This window comes from Podarcis gaigeae (genome assembly GCF_964106915.1).
Source record: "Podarcis gaigeae genome assembly, chromosome: 17".
NCBI classification, from domain to species: domain Eukaryota; kingdom Metazoa; phylum Chordata; class Lepidosauria; order Squamata; family Lacertidae; genus Podarcis; species Podarcis gaigeae.
The window spans coordinates 12,581,450-12,597,084 of record NC_139694.1 but is presented as its reverse complement, the minus strand read 5'-3'; the positions used below and the strand labels follow the sequence as shown (position 1 = coordinate 12,597,084).

The 15,635-nt window shown below is 44.9% G+C and overlaps 1 long non-coding RNA gene across 1 annotated transcript; it reads left to right on the top strand.

Annotated features, from left to right (window-relative positions):
- The first annotated feature begins 9,743 nt into the window (after positions 1–9,743).
- On the top strand, positions 9,744–11,398 carry LOC310835392. The gene is made up of 3 exons (XR_014559630.1): positions 9,744–9,785; positions 10,056–10,206; positions 11,178–11,398. It is a non-coding gene; the product is annotated as an uncharacterized lncRNA (long non-coding RNA).
- Positions 11,399–15,635: the final 4,237 nt, after the last annotated feature.

Here is a 15,635-nt window from a genome sequence, read left to right as displayed (position 1 = left end):
AGGCCAAGCTACAAAGATGCTGCAGCAGTTCTGTATCTTTTCTCTCGTGCTCCATCTGCAGCTCTCAGTTTCATCAGGTGGGGCGGGAGGAAGGGGGGGGGGAATAGCACCCGAAGTAAACCCGCAGATCAGACCATCTATGCTAGTCTACCACTACAAATCTGTGGGAAAAGCGCTTGCGGTCCTTCCCTTGTAGCCCTTGGAACACCTGCCCGTGCCTCCGCCTCTGTCGCCTCCTCTTCCTCCTCTCTGAACTGCTTTCTCTATGGTTGCCCTCGCTCTCCTCTCAAGGCTCCTCAGCAATTCATAGGCCATGCCAGGCTGCCCATCTCATCCGGGTCCTTCGGCAGCACAGCCGCAGTATGGCCTAGCGGGAGCGGCGGCGACGGGCAGAGGGAAGGCCCCAGGCAGAGATGCTCAGTTCAGCGGCCGTGAGGAGGATGGCGGCGGAAGGGCCCGAGGCTCATGCCAGTCCTGGCAGGGAGGGGCTCCCGGGGGCCGAGGCTGGTGAGAGGAGGCCGGAGGGCAGCGCGCTGGGCAGCCAAGCAACACAGTTGGAGCCTCCCTCCTCCCTGGCCGGCAGGGAGGGAGGGAGAGGAGCTGCTTCCTTTGAAACCTGGGAAATTTAAGGGACATCCATCAATAAGGGACAGCAGCGGGACATGGCGCTGGGATAAGGGACTGTCCCTCCAAATAAGGGACGCTTGACAGCTATGCTCCAGCATCCCCATCTGAGAAAGGCTTGGAAGGTAGGGAGAGGGCCTTTTCAAGTGTGGCTCCCCATCTGTGGAATATTCTCCTTTGCAACGTCCACTTGGTACCTTTGCTAACATATTTCAGGAGCCTTTCTGCATGCTGGAAATGTAAGCAGATAGATGGGCCATTCTTCCATATGTGACGGACAGGGTGGATAAAAATCAATGGTTTTTTTATTTATTTAAAAAATCGGATTTTTTAAAATTAGAATCGGATTTTTTAAAATTTAAATCGGATTTTTAAAATAAAATGCTTTTGAAGGAAAAATCTTTCTAAATATAGTTTTCTATTTAAGTTACATTATAGCCCAAAGGCTATTCATCAGGAAATAAGGATTTAGTTTAAGTTTTTCATGTGTGCTAAAACTCAGTCCAAGGTTTTTATTTTTGTTTTTTAAATTGTTTAACCACATCAGTTAACAAACATGGATACATATGCTATAATGTTATTGTTTTAGTTAAATAAATTGTTTAAATTGTTATTAAGGAAATGATTGTTTTTCTCCTTCTAATAAAGGGTAGCAGAAAAGTTGTCCTAATATAAACAGTTAACTTAATAAACCTCACAATAATTTCATAATTATCTGCCTATGTATTTCTAATGGTATAACCAAATCAGTAATTTTTGATATAACTGTAAATACTACTCTGAAAATTTATTTTTCCAAAAATGAAAGCTTCATCTGATTGTAAATATTAAGATTATACCAGCAAGAATGAGTCTTTCTGTAAAAAAAAAAGATTTAAATCAAGTCTTACTGAGTAGTGATTTAAATCGATTTGATTTAAATCAAATCCACTCTGGTGGTATACATGGGAAAAAAACTAAAGGCTTTGGGGAAATGATATATAATGAAACGAAGAATGGCCCGCTTTTCCTTAGGATGTCCCAATTTTCATTGGAGAAATGTTGGAGGGTATGGAGTTATGCGACACACCGAGCCAAAGAGATAAGTAACTATAGAACCTTTAGAAGACATCTGAAGGCAGCCCTGTATAGAAAGGTTTTGTTTAATGTTTAATGTTTTATTATGTTGTTATATATGTTGGAAGCCACTCTGAGCGGCTGGGGCAACCCAGTCAGATGGGCAGGGTCTAAACAGTAAAGTTATTATTTTATTAATTATTATTGAATAGAGCATCCCTGTTTTCATTAGAGAAATGTTGGCGGGTATGGCTTGGAGCGGGCCGTGCACAGCAAAAGCCCTGGCAACCAGGAGCTGAGGGAGCTGGAGGAAACATCTTGCTAAATCCAGTTCCACATCACTGCCCTACATTTTGTAGTTCAGCAGAGTTTAGACCTTTTATGAATATGTGGGAAATCGTTAAGCGTAGAGATGGGAAAACCTACGCCTGGGTTGATGCAGCACCATCCAGCTGTATATCCCAATATCCATCACGGTGATCAGATACTTCTGTTTCAAGTAGAAATGTCAATCAACATTTGATGATCTCCTTCTACTGGTCCACAGTAGAAAGTGTCCTTTAATACTGCATCACGGTGTGGTACGCTGGTTTGACATCAACTGATAGAAAGTGCCTACAGAGGGTGGTGAATACAGCACAAGATATTATGGGCTGTCCCGTTAATCTGCTGGACAAAATAGCGGAAGAACGTTGCCTCAGGAGAGTGAGGAAAATTATTAGGGATGATTCACACCCTGGCGGGCACTTTCTTGATCTCCTGCCCTCAGGCAAAAGATATAGAAGCATGTTTAGTCGCACCAACAGGGTAAAGAACAACTTCTATCTGTGGGCTGTTAGGCTGCTGAATGAAAAGATAACAACAGAGCAACTGACTTTCGGGCTTGGTAGGTGTGTGTCAGTAAACGAGAGGAATTAAGACTTAAGAGAGCTGAGTGGGGTGTTGCTCGTGTAATCTCACTGCATACAAGTTGTACAAGCGACAACAAAATATTTCAAAATATCAATAGAATGGCAGATAGGGAGGGGGGCATTGATTTAGGTTTTTGGGGAGGCAGTGCATGCTAATTTTAAATCTGGCACCGCTGCCTTTCGCATGCCTGAGACCACTCTGTTTTTCAGGCAGTGGTCTGGGAGCCAGCCTGTTTCAAAAAAGCGCTTGAAGTTCATTATCGTTCTAGTGCTTTCCCAAGGCTTAACGCAGAGTAAAGGATGACCAAGGATAATTTGGCAGAGTTTCATAGCTATTAAAAAGCACAGGAGCCTCAAGCAGGGGGAGGAGTTGGCCGCAGCTGCAAGGGGAATCCTAGTCAAAAACTAAACCAACTACAGTGATGGAATTTCTTGATCTCTTTCATTAAAAGTTATTCTGCTCTTTTTTTTAAAAGTGCCTGGACTCATTTAACTCAAGAGCAATGACTACTAGAAAGGGACGAGGTGGCGTTGTGGGTTAAACCACAGAGCCTAGGACTTGCCGATCAGAAGGTCGGCGGTTCGAATCCCCACAACGGGCTGAGCTCCCATTGCTCGGTCCCTGCTCCTGCCAACCTAGCAGTTTGAAAGCATGTCAAAGTGCAAGTAGATAAATAGGTACCACTCCAGCGGGAAGGTAAAAGGCATTTCCGTGAGCTGCTCTGGTTTGCCAGAAGCGGCTTAGTCATGCTGGCCACAGGACCCAGAAGCTGTACAGCAGCTCCTTCTGCCAATAAAGCGAGATGAGCGCCGCAAGCCCAGAGTCGTCCACGACTGGACCTAATGACTACTAGGGCTGCCAGCTGACCAGAAATAATGAACTAGTCTGCTCCTATGCCTTTGAAAGCAGCCTAGTGTTCAAAAACCAGAAGCTGAAACTCATAACAGCATGGATGCAGACATTATAATTTGCCAATACTTGTTAAAGGCACAACAATATGGACCTTTTGGAACAGTTGGCAACATTTATTATGATGTCAGAAGTTCTGAGTAAGGAAAGGGGCTGACCCATTTTGAAAGTCTGTTTTCCAGAGATGAATCTTTACTGACAAAAAATATGAAGCCTCATCCTTTGAAGACATAATCAATGTTTTTTTCCTCCCTCGTCTCCACCAAAACATGGACTGATAAGCCTTGCATGCATCAGAGGTGATGTTTCTGCGGCCTTCACAGTGCAAGCCATTGTTCTTTCTGGTATGAAAGTTAGAAGATTTCAAAGGGCATCAAAGCCGCAAGGAGATCCACTGCCAAGTATCACAATATTTATTTTCTCCGACTTGAATGGATCCGCGAGTCCAGAGGCGAGCAAAAATAATGCGAGGCACGTCCATCGCCCTGCTTAAGATTCATGAGTCAGAGTTCTCTAGGAGGATTCAAAAGAGGAAAAATGGAGCAAATATCTAAATGTGACAACATCACAGCCCACGTTTGACTTTATTGTCGCTTTGGGTGCCTCTGCATATTCCACCCCCCTCCAGCCCCCTTCAGTCCCACAGGCAACTGAGACAGTCAACATTTGCTTTGCTGGAATAGAAAACATTCCCCCCTGATTGCAGAGCAGCGAAGCCCAATGAGATGAGGGTGTGCTGTGGTTTTAAAAGAGAGATCTAATATTTAGCAGCAAAGAGCCTGCATAATAGATGGAGAAAGGAGGAGGGTCAGTAAACATAGAGCTTTACACCTTGTGAGGGAGAGGAGAGGTTCAAGGTAACCTTTTAGTGACCAATTGGTAGAGTAGCCCAGACCCTACAAGTGTCCCTATTTTCCAGGGGCCGTCCCGGATTTACAGAAGTCAACCCGGTTTCTGATTTGATCCCAGAATGTCCCACTTTTCTTTAGGACATCCCTGTTCTCATTGGAGAAATGTTGGAGGGTGTGGAGTTATCTGATTCCCCCCCCCCCCATGAGCCAAGGAGATAGTAACTATACAACTTTTAGAAGATATCTGAAGGCAGCCTTGTACTGTATAGAGAAGGGGTTTTTTATGTTTAGTGTTTTATTATGTTTTTATATACAGTGGTACAGTGGCACCTCAGGTTACAAACGCTTCGGGTTACAAAGGCTTTAGGTTACAGTATACCTGAAGGAGCGTCTCCACCCCCATCGTTCAGCCCGGACACTGAGATCCAGTGCCGAGGGCCTTCTGGCGGTTCCCTCATTGTGAGAAGTGAGACTACAGGGAACCAGACAGAGGGCCTTCTCGGTAGTGGCGCCCGCCCTGTGGAACGCCCTCCCATCAGATGTCAAAGAGATAAAGAATTACCTGACATTCAGAAGACATCTTAAGGCAGCCCTGTTCAGGGAAGTTTTTAATATGTAATGCTGTACTGTTTTTAACACTGACTGGGAGCCGCCCAGAGTGGCTGGGGAAACTCAGCCAGATGGGCGGGGTATAAATAATAAATTATTATTATTATTATTATTATTATTATTATTATTATTATTATTACAGACTCCGCTAACCTGGAAGTAGCAGCTCGGGTTAAGAACTTTACTTCAGGATGAGAAAGAAATCGCGTGACGGCGGCAGCAGGAGGCCCCATTAGCTAAAGTGGTACCTCAAGTTAAGAACAGTTTCAGGTTAAGAACGGTTTCAGGTTAAAAACGGACCTCTGGATCGAATTAAGTTCTTAACCAGAGGTACCACTGTACCTCGGTTTTCGAACATAATCCGTTCCGGAAGACTGTTTGACTTCCGAAACGTTCGAAAACTGAAGCATTTACTTCTGGAAGCATTTATTTACAGAAAACGCAATACGGAAGCTGCATGGCACGTTCGACTTCTGAAAGGCATTTGAAAACCGAAGCAGTTACTTCCGGGTTTTTGGCGTTCGAAAACCGAAACATTTGACTTTCGAGATTTGAAAACTGAGGTGGCGCTGTATATTGGAAGCCACCCAGTGTGGCTAGGGTAGCTGAGCCAGATGAGTGGGATATAAATAATAAAATTATTATTATTATTATTATTATTATTATTATTATTATTATGAAATAGAATGTCCCTATTTTAATCAGAGAAATATTGGAGGGTATGGCAGCCATGTGTCCTGCCTTGCAGAGGGTATTCCTCTGCCTGATGTCATCAGTATTTGAAGCCATCCTTTATTTAAAGTGTTGGCTGATTCAAGTCCAGTTCCAGGATAAAGAATCCCAAGAAGGGACAGCAGGCAGCCCTAGAGATTGCTCCATTAATAGTGAGCACCTGAACAGCAGACAGAACAATAGGGTTTCTGTTTAGATCACAGCAATTATTTCTTACACCTGCTGCTCTAGACATAAATTAGAATATGCAAATCTTACTGAATTTTATATCCTGTTTTCTGTTGAAGTGGCTCCTGTCTTCTTCTTATTTTGGCACTCTGTTAAGTCATCACCCTATTGATCTTGGGTATGGCTTTTGGAACAGCAACTCAGGAACCAAAACCATGCTTATAATTAGGGAGGGGGACCTTAATAGCATTCACAAGCTCTGTTCCCCCAATTCCTCCCTGTCTTGGGCAAATCACGCCCCCCAAAACTTTAAAAACAGAGTCGGCAAGGGGGCCCATCACAAAACCAGCCCCCTTCTTACCTCTCCTGTAATTTAAGAACTTATGAGTTTTGAGAAAAGGCAAGTAAGGGGATAGACTCAAGGTCTGCAAATTTATGCATGGCATGGAGAAAGCAGATAATAAAAAATAATAAAATTTTTTATTTATACCCCACTCTCCCCAACCAAGACCGGGCTCAGGGCAGTATAAAACAATGGATTAAAATACAACTTAAAAAACAAGATTAAAATACAGCATTAAAATGCAGCCTCATTTCAGTAGAAACTCAAGATAGAGAGCAGTTTTCCTCCACCTCTCACAACACTAAAATTGGTGAAGTATCCAATGGAGCTTAATGTTGGAAGATTCAGGACAAAAAGAAAAGAATGTACTTCTCTACACAATGCGTAGTTAAATATGAACAATGCTCCCACAAGAGGCAGCGATGGCCACCAACTTTGATGGCTTAAAAGAGCATTAGACCAATTCATGAAGGAGAAGGCTGCCAATGACTACTAGTGACAATGGCTGCACGCTGCCCCTAGTTGGAGACAGTATACTTCTGAATCCCAGTTGCAGGGAAAAGCAGGAGGGGAGAGGGGTGTTGCACTCAGGTGCTGCTTGAGGGCTTCCCACGAGCATCTGGTTGGCCACAGTGAGAGCAGGATTCTGGCTTAGACTGGTCACCATCCTGATTCGGCAGAGCCATGGACAAACCAGCTAAATTCTTCTTCAGTCTCTGATGAAATTGTATCATGGGTTCCGATTTAATATTGGCCACCGAAGATAAATCACGCTGCACAAAAATATCCTTCAACCTGTTTTTTTAAAAAATAATAAAAAAATCCAGTTTAGCATCTGACATTTTAGACTGTCGAAAACAAATCTGTGGGAAAGCCATATAATTGGATTGGCTGAGCTGTTTCCCGGGATCCAAATGGGCAATCTGGAGGCATTTGATTGTAATTGTTCTTGTAGACGGAATCTCAGGAGCACATAACTGGCGTGCACGTTAATAAAAGCCAGTAGTTAAATAGGTACAAATATATTCTCTTGGAAACATTCCTTTTCCGCTTCTTAGCAGCGCCAAGAGCAGACCCTTTGGCACAATGATGTTTTAGAAATTACCCCAAGTCAGATTTGTTTGGAGAAAGGAGACTTCAACACCAGCTCCAACCTGTGGACATAATTTGGTTTCTAAGAATTGTTATGATCATCACAACTTGTCTTCTCCTGTAAGACTCCAAAACTTTAGTATATACCAGAGACCAGCTATACTACCTAATACATTTGCACAGGACTGTAGCCTTAAAAGAAGTGATGATGATGATGTTTCAATTGCTTGGCACATTAGTAGTATTGAAGCAACTTTAAGAGCATAAAGCATAACATTATTATTATTATTTTAAAAAAGGAACAATACATTCCAAAAGCTGCAGCAGCAAATACATAATAATAATAATAATAATAATAATAATAATAATAATAATAATACCCTGCCCATCTGGCTGGGTTTCCCCAGCCACTCTGGGCGGCTTCCAACAAAATATTGAAATACAATCGTCTGTCAAACATTAAATGCTTCCCTAAGCATATCACCAATAAGCAGCAAAACCATCACAATCCATCAAATTGCCTGAGACCAGGTGGACTAGATTGACGGACTGATCATCATTTGCAGTTGCCCTAGTGAAAGAGGGTGGCAGGTGCAACAAAGGACAAGGTTCCTGCACCTTTTGAGGCTGAGTGGGAAACAGCACTTTCTGTAGGTGTCCCGATTCTGTGCTTTTAACAACTTGCCAAGCAAGCATACAAACAGGGGAGTGGGTGCTTTTTGTGGCAAGGAGGTCAGTGCTCCTGGGGAATGGTTTAACTGTGTCATTCTGGGTGCAGGGATGTTAGGGAAGGCATAGGAGTCAGGAGGAAAGGTGATGATCCTGAACTCTTGAGGCCAGATCTGCAGATGCACCACAACAGGCCTAGGCAAACTCGGCCCTCCAGACGTTTTTGGGACTACAACTCCCATCATCTTTGACCACTGGTCCTGTTAGCTAGGGATCATGGGAGTTGTAGTCCCAAAACATCTGGAAGGCCGAGTTTGCCTATGCCTGCATCAGAACAAAGTGACAGAGGTGGTATAATGGATGGATGCAGGTATCCCCCCCCTAAAAAAAATAGCCACCCCATTAAAAAGCAAACAAAAAGCTTTTGGTGGAAGCAGAAAACTAGCATAGCAAGCGGAAAAGATCCAACCTAAGCTGCTCCCTGCTGTGTATTTTTTCTATTGAGGCTTAAGGTGTTGTTGGAGGTTGTGCGATTTGTTTGAATGTTCTATATATTTTAAAAGCAAACACGGCATTCTCACCTTCAGCCCGAAGTGCAATTTCACTTTTCCATCTGAGTGTGTACACTCAGGCATAAATCAGTTCTGAAATTACAGGAGAGGTGGAAGGGAGCTGTCGACTGTAAGCATGGACTTACAGTCCCTTATTCTAACTTCCAAACAACTGCCTTTTCCTCTCTTTCCAGAGCTCAGCACTCATCCTGCTGTATCTCAGTGAGGCCATGCCTTGCAACTCCTAGGAGAGATTTTGTGCTGGTCCCGAGGGGTTAACCGTGCGGCAAGGTCCAGTCGAAGGTCAAGGATGCGGTATGGAGGCCTTCCGTCAAAGCTGAAGCAGGGTCCAAGGCAGGGAGTCGGGTGACGTCAGGAACTCTGGCAGAAGAGCAGGACAGGGTGCAGGCAGGAACTGGCTACCAACAATGTTGCTCCCGCAACTTGGGACTGGGGCTGGCTGGCTTTTATCTGCCCCGAGGCATAGGGCGGCCCCAGTCCACAGGTGACTCACCTCTCCTGGCCTGGAGGCGAGCACTCCTCCTGCGGGAACTTCGTTCCCTCCGCCTCGCTGCCCTGAGCCTCTGCAGCTCAGGAGAGGCTGGAGGGTTACCAGACCCAGAGGCAACCTTAGATTCCCCTGACAGGGCTGAGAGTGGAGCACCTGCAGGCAATGGGCCCTCCATCACCTCAGAGGCCAGAGCAGACTCAGCTGGTGCCTGCACCTGAGGATCCAGCACAGGTGAAGACCCTTCAGGCTCAAGCCCCAGCCCCGGCTCAGCTGGTTCTGGAGGCGGGGACTACTGTGCAGGCTGGGATTCCTCAGGTTCAGCCTCCGAGTCCGAATCGCAGGCCATCACAGATTTCCACTTTCACCTCCTCCTGCAACTTTGCTCAATTTCTTCTTTCAAGCAGAGAAGCAGCACTCCAACACTCCATTCAACTTAGCAGTGTTCACAGTGGATTCCAAAACACAGTCAGCTTGCTTCACATAAAAGGGAGTCTCTCCTTCGCTAGCTGTCTCCCATGTGACCAACATTAGCCAAATCACATGAGAACTACTAGAGACGTCTCTAGAATTCAGTGACCAACCAATCAAATTTAAACACATGGTAATGCATACAAGCATTTGCAATCTCAGTGAATTACTGTACACTACTGTACTTAACACACAATGATCGAGGGTGTGGAGAAACTCGCCTGTGAGGAAAGCTCAAAGGGGGCGCACATGATTCCCCCCTCACTGAACCCCCACAACAACCCTGTGAGGTAGGTTTCTATGCCAGGATAATCGGCACCTTCTTAATTTCTACAGGTCAGGCTGCCACTAAAAGCACAATGAAAAGTTGGCTCGCCTACATGCATTAATTACAAAGCTATAAAGCTCAAGCATAATTGTCTGAGTAAGTGCTAATTTGAATTAAGGTGCTTCAAGTTAATCTGAATAATTGTCTAGTCAATTTGATTTGCGTACTTTAAAAATCCCCCCCTTTTTTTATGCAATACAGTGTGCTTACATAATTGCCATGCCTTTTTCAGCAGGCTTCCTCTACCTAGTAACAGCCCGACACTCAACAGATACAACATCCAGACCACAGAGAGATATTGTGTGGGGGAAATCCCCTGCTGCAAGCCTGTACAAGTCTACTCAGAATCAAGCCACGCTGAGCTCAGTGGGACTAAATCCTAGGTGAGCATGAGTGGGATTTGCAGCCAAAATGTATTGCTGTAGAAAATAATGCCTTACAGGACTTCCCTGGGTTCTGATGTCTCAGTTTTCCACATTTCCTTTCCAGAAGAAGTCAATTACTCCCACACCACCATCCTTGACCATTGTCCATGCCATCTGCAGCAGACAGAAAATGAAATTCAACATCACTAAAAGGCCACAGATTCCCCATCCCTGATCTAAACACACTATTACAGTGGTACATCGGGTTAGGTACTTAATTCGTTCCAGAGATCCGTTCTTAACCTGAAACTGTTCTTAACCTGAAGCACCACTTTAGCTAACGGGGCCTCCTGCTGCCGCCGTGCCACCGGAACATGATTTCTGCGTTGTAAACATCATAACGGGAAATCCCGTTGTCGAAAGACAGAACTCTGCAGCGCCATCTAGTGTCTCAGTGTTACAACGCATTTAAAATGCTCCCCCCTTTTTTCTTTTTACTAATGAATCTGAGTCCTGTGATTTGTTTTAAGCTGCTTTTAATACTGTTTCTTTTTTAAATATATATTGCTGTAACCTGCCCTGGAACCTTCTAATCATCATCATGGTTGTGGGCATCTGATAAGAACTGAGAATTGTCATTTCTGCTCGTCCCAGAACTGTTAAAGGGTATTTATTGCAAAAGAGAAGGCAGCTGCTCTTGTCTAGGATCTGAAAAAAAACACACAGTTTCAACCTCCTCTCCTCAGCCTGGCTCTTGTGTCTTCAGCACTTTTCACTTGCTGAATTTTTGTGTGCTGAGCGACTGACAAAGTGGCATGAGAAGCAGGGCCTCATTTTTTATTTTTTATTAAAGAGATGGCAACCATAAAGGAAATGATGGTTTGCAAACTCTGGGGTAGGGGCCTAGAGCCCCAGAACATTGCCACCCCTAAGGGCCCAGTATTTTTCTCTCTGCAAGCCTGACTGGTGTTAATTTCTCCTTTCTTTAGGTCTGCCACATTTCTAACATTGACACTGAACAGGTGTGACTGTGTGACCGGGCAAATAAAGTCCTCTTTCCTTACAGCTCGGGAGGAATGGCCTCTTAACGCTTAACCACAGGCTCTCAAAGCAAACTCCTGGGAATTGAGCTGTTGAGAATCTGAGCCATCCAGGCAGAGATCAATGGCAAAGAGAAGCTAGCAAGACAGCATCTATCATGTGGACGTCGTCTTGCAGAATGAGAGGAAATAGAGACTCTGGTCTGAATGCCATACTGTGCCTCATCCTCACTCGTTCCATTGCTGCCTTCTCCCACTCTGTCTGTCTGTCCGTCCTGGTACTTTGCTTGCTATGATGAGAGGCAGGGAGAAATTAACAGGTTGAGCTATCCCGTTCAATTTATCCCTATGCTGGCAATAAACTTTCCCTGCTAGCTCTTGGCATCATCAGCTGCTGTTAATGGCCCAGGACTGGTAAAAAGAAGGACGATGTTCTAGTCCATGGGTAGGCAAACTAAGGCCCAGGGGCCAGATCCGGCCCAATCGCCTTCTCAATCTGGCCCACAGATGGTCCAGGAATCAGTGTGTTTTTACATGTGTCCATTTATTTAAAATGCACCTCTGGGTTATTTGTGGTGTCTTTACATGAGTAGAATGTGTGCTTTTGTTTAAAATGCATCTCTGGGTTATTTGTGGGGCATCTTCTGCTCTGCTCAGCTGCATGGGAGCCTTTCGGCTGCAAGATGGTGGCATGCTGACGGCAGCTCCAGGTTATAATGCTTTTTACATGCACCTTGATTCTCTGACTGTGGGGGCTGACAGAAATCTGGCTTGGTGAAGGAGGTCTCAGCTGACACCAAATTGTTCTGGCAAATGTAGCGCTGCTCTGCTGTAAATCACTAGCAGGCTGCAGCTGCAATATTTATAACCTCCTTTTTGCCTTCACAACACTTATTGAAAGTCTCTTATTTAAGGCCCTCATAAATTTTAACGGATACGCTGAAAATTCCATTAGGCGGGCTTGCCTGGATCATTCTCGCACCTGCATTTATGTCAGAAATTCATATTTAGTATTTCAGCTACCACCGTTTTTAATTTTACTGTTGTCGTTGCTTTGATGTCAATATTTAAGCACCTAAAAACAGCATGATGAGCTACACATAGATTTCATACTCATTCACAACTGCTTGTCATGCGAAGGAGGGTTGCCACTTTTAAAAAACTCGCCCTGACACCAGCCTGACACATGGGAGTTTTGGCCGGCGAAATGTTACTCACCACTTAATCACCAGGCTAGGAAATGCTTTGCCTGTTAAAATTTCGGTTCCAAATTTCCTCTCCAAGAGGATCATGTAACAAATGTGTACTCACGTTGTCATTGTGAACGAGTCTTTTCAGGATCATTACCCACTGACAACAATAATTTATATGAGTGTAGTAACTTCCATCCCTCCTCAGCCATATTTTTAAAGTACTGCTGCCTCTAAGCTTTAGATGCAGTTCTTTAAAAAAGAAAAAAAAAGAAGATTGAGGTGAAAGTAAGGTTGCCAGCATTTTAACTGGCCTCTGTAGCTGTACTTTTAGCTGTGGTGTGATCTGCAGACATTAATAATAATAATAATAATAATAATAATAATAATAATTTTATTTTTACACCCCACCCATCTGGCCGGGCTTCCCCAGCCACTCTGGGCGGCTTTCAACAAAATATTAAAATGCATCAAACATTAAAAGCTTCCCTAAACAGGGCTGCCTTCAGATGTCTTCTAAAAGTCTGGTAGTTGTTGTTCTCTTCAACATCTGGTGGGAGGGTGTTCCACAGGGCAGGTGCCACTACCGAGAAGGCCCTCTGCCTGGTTCCCTGTAACTTGGCTTCTCACAGCGAGCGAACCATCAGAAGGCCCTCAATACTGGACATTAACTGGTGTAATACTTAACTTTTTGTTGTGAAAATCAATCAGCTACTAAGAGCAGAGAAGCAGAGGCAATTCCCCACGCAACTCTCAGAGTAGCTATAAAACTGCTGAGACACCCTTTTTTAAAAAAACTAGTATACTCTGCAATGTAAAATTATTATCAATTCAGAAGCTGGGATGGCTTTCATAATCCCAGGAGTGTCTTTGGAAAATAGGGACACTTGGAGGGTTATAGCAGCAGAGGGTTCTGTGGCCTGAGGACAACATGGGGCATGCAGCTGGCTGTCTGGCACACACTGCTCTGTCCTCTAACATCTCAGTTTTGATCCCCGCTGCTTAGTTTCCGCCCCTGAGGCAGCTGCCTCACTCTTCCTGCAAATATGCGCAGCTCCGAAATTCCTTGGACTTAGCTACTGTCAGAGAACTGCCATCGGCTCAGGGGCGAGAGGGGAAAAGCCAGATGGATTACCGAGAGCCCCCAAAGATCGTGGGAAGCAGCACTTCCTCAGCGGAGGAAGGTAGCCACACCTCTAGTGGAGAGGAGATGCAGGGCTCGGAGGAGGCGAGGCAGTGCCAGGACACCTTGCCTGAGCAAAGTGGGGAGGAGCGAGGTCCCCCGTTACCCACGCCTTCCTTGCGCAGTAGGCTTCCGCGCAGAGAGGGGAGGCGCAGACTGGGCGTCAAGAAACTACTCTGCTGGGGAAGGTTTAAGGACCGCCCACTCTCAGATTCTGCCAGTGAATGAGCAAGACATGAAATAGAGGCGCTCTGCTGCATTCCAAAGGTTTTTAAAGAAAGCTTTAAAACACAGCATTGAAGCACATTGCCTGATTGCTCTGGAGCAACCAACCTATACCTCTAACAGCTACTTTAGGAAAACAAACACATTTTAAATGCGTTATAACACTGTGGCACCAGATGGCGCTGCAGAGTCTTTCAGCAACTTGATTTCCCATTATGATGTTTACAACGCGTTTTCCTGAAACGGTATTTTCTTTTTTTTTTCAATGGGCCTAGATGCAGACCTTGTTTCCTTTTCCTCTGACTTTTACAAATATGGCCAATGACCTCTTGCTCGACTTAGGAATGTTTCAACTTCTCAAAACTCTTTTGAAAAAAAGTTGGAGGTTGATGGGCTCTGTCCCCCCCCCTTTTAAAAATCCTATAGAATCAAACAGATATATGTAGGTCAGCTGCAAAATAAGTTTGGTCCTCATAGAGGCTACTTCTCCTCAATCCCTCCTCTCTTTCCCGCCCTCCTGCTGTTCAGGAGATAAAGACTGACACTAAGACAGACCAGAGGAGACAGTTAGTGAAAAGTGAGCCGAATGAATGTGACTCTTGTAACAAAGCGTTTGAATTAGCAGCAGATGAAAAGTAAATGGAATTAATTCCAGCGTTCAAACATCCAGTAGATGTTTATCAGTGTAAAGAAACAGATGCCTTGAGAGGCTATTGAACTGCGCAGTGATGCAGAAAACTGGACTGTAGTTTTGCTTTTGAAAAAACAGCAGTGGGAGAAAAGACTTGGTTACAGAATAAGAAAACAACTAGTCAAGAAATGACACTCCTTGATGTTGCAAGATTCCACTGAGGCAAAATTAAACTTTGGCTACTTTTACAGAGAGGATTCGTTCCGCTAGAACTCTGCACATGTTCCATGGATTTAATTTGAGTATCGCACTGAAGAGGAAGCACAGAGATAGCACATGTAATCAGAGGATGCTCAAGCCAGGTATAAGCTAAGCTTGCGGAAAGTCGCAGTAAAGGGTAAAGGGACCCCTGACCATTAGGTCCAGTCGTGGCCGACTCTGGGGCTGTGACGCTCATCTCGCTTTATTGGCCGAGGGAGCCGGCGTACAGCTTCTGGGTCATGTGGCCAGCATGACTAAGCTGCTTCTGGCAAGCCATTTACCTTCCCGCCAGAGCGGTACCTATTTATCTACTTGCACTTTGACGTGCTTTCAAACTGCTAGGTTGGCAGGAGCAGGGACTGAGCAATGGGAGCTCACCCCGTTGTGGGGATTTGATCCGCCGACCTTCTGATTGGCAAGCCCTAGGCTCTGTGGTTTAACCCACAGTCGCAGTAGTTCCTGTCAAATATCTTCCTCAAAATGACTTTCCCAGCAGTGACCTGGAACTTGACCATCATATATGGATCACAACATTATGTGCATGTTTAAGTCATCACCCAAGCCACTGCCATTTCCAGTGCAGAAAACCCCTTGCTTGCGAGTAGTGCTTTCCCTCCCACAAACCTATTCCACAGTTGTTTCCAAAAGCTACGCTCAGTTCCTGCAGAGGTGATGTCTTAAAACATGATCCATGTTGGGTCACAACTGAGAAACTGAGCTGCTGTGACTCGTGACAGCTGCCTTATGACCTGCGTCCTTTGTTGTTTAATGTCACCTATACCCATATCGGGGACGCAGGTGGTGCTGTGGGTTAAACCACAGAGCCTAGGACTTGCTGATCAGAAGGTCGGTGGTTTGAATCCCTGCGACGGGGTGAGCTCCCGTTGCTTGGTCCCAGCTCCTGCCAACCTAGCAGT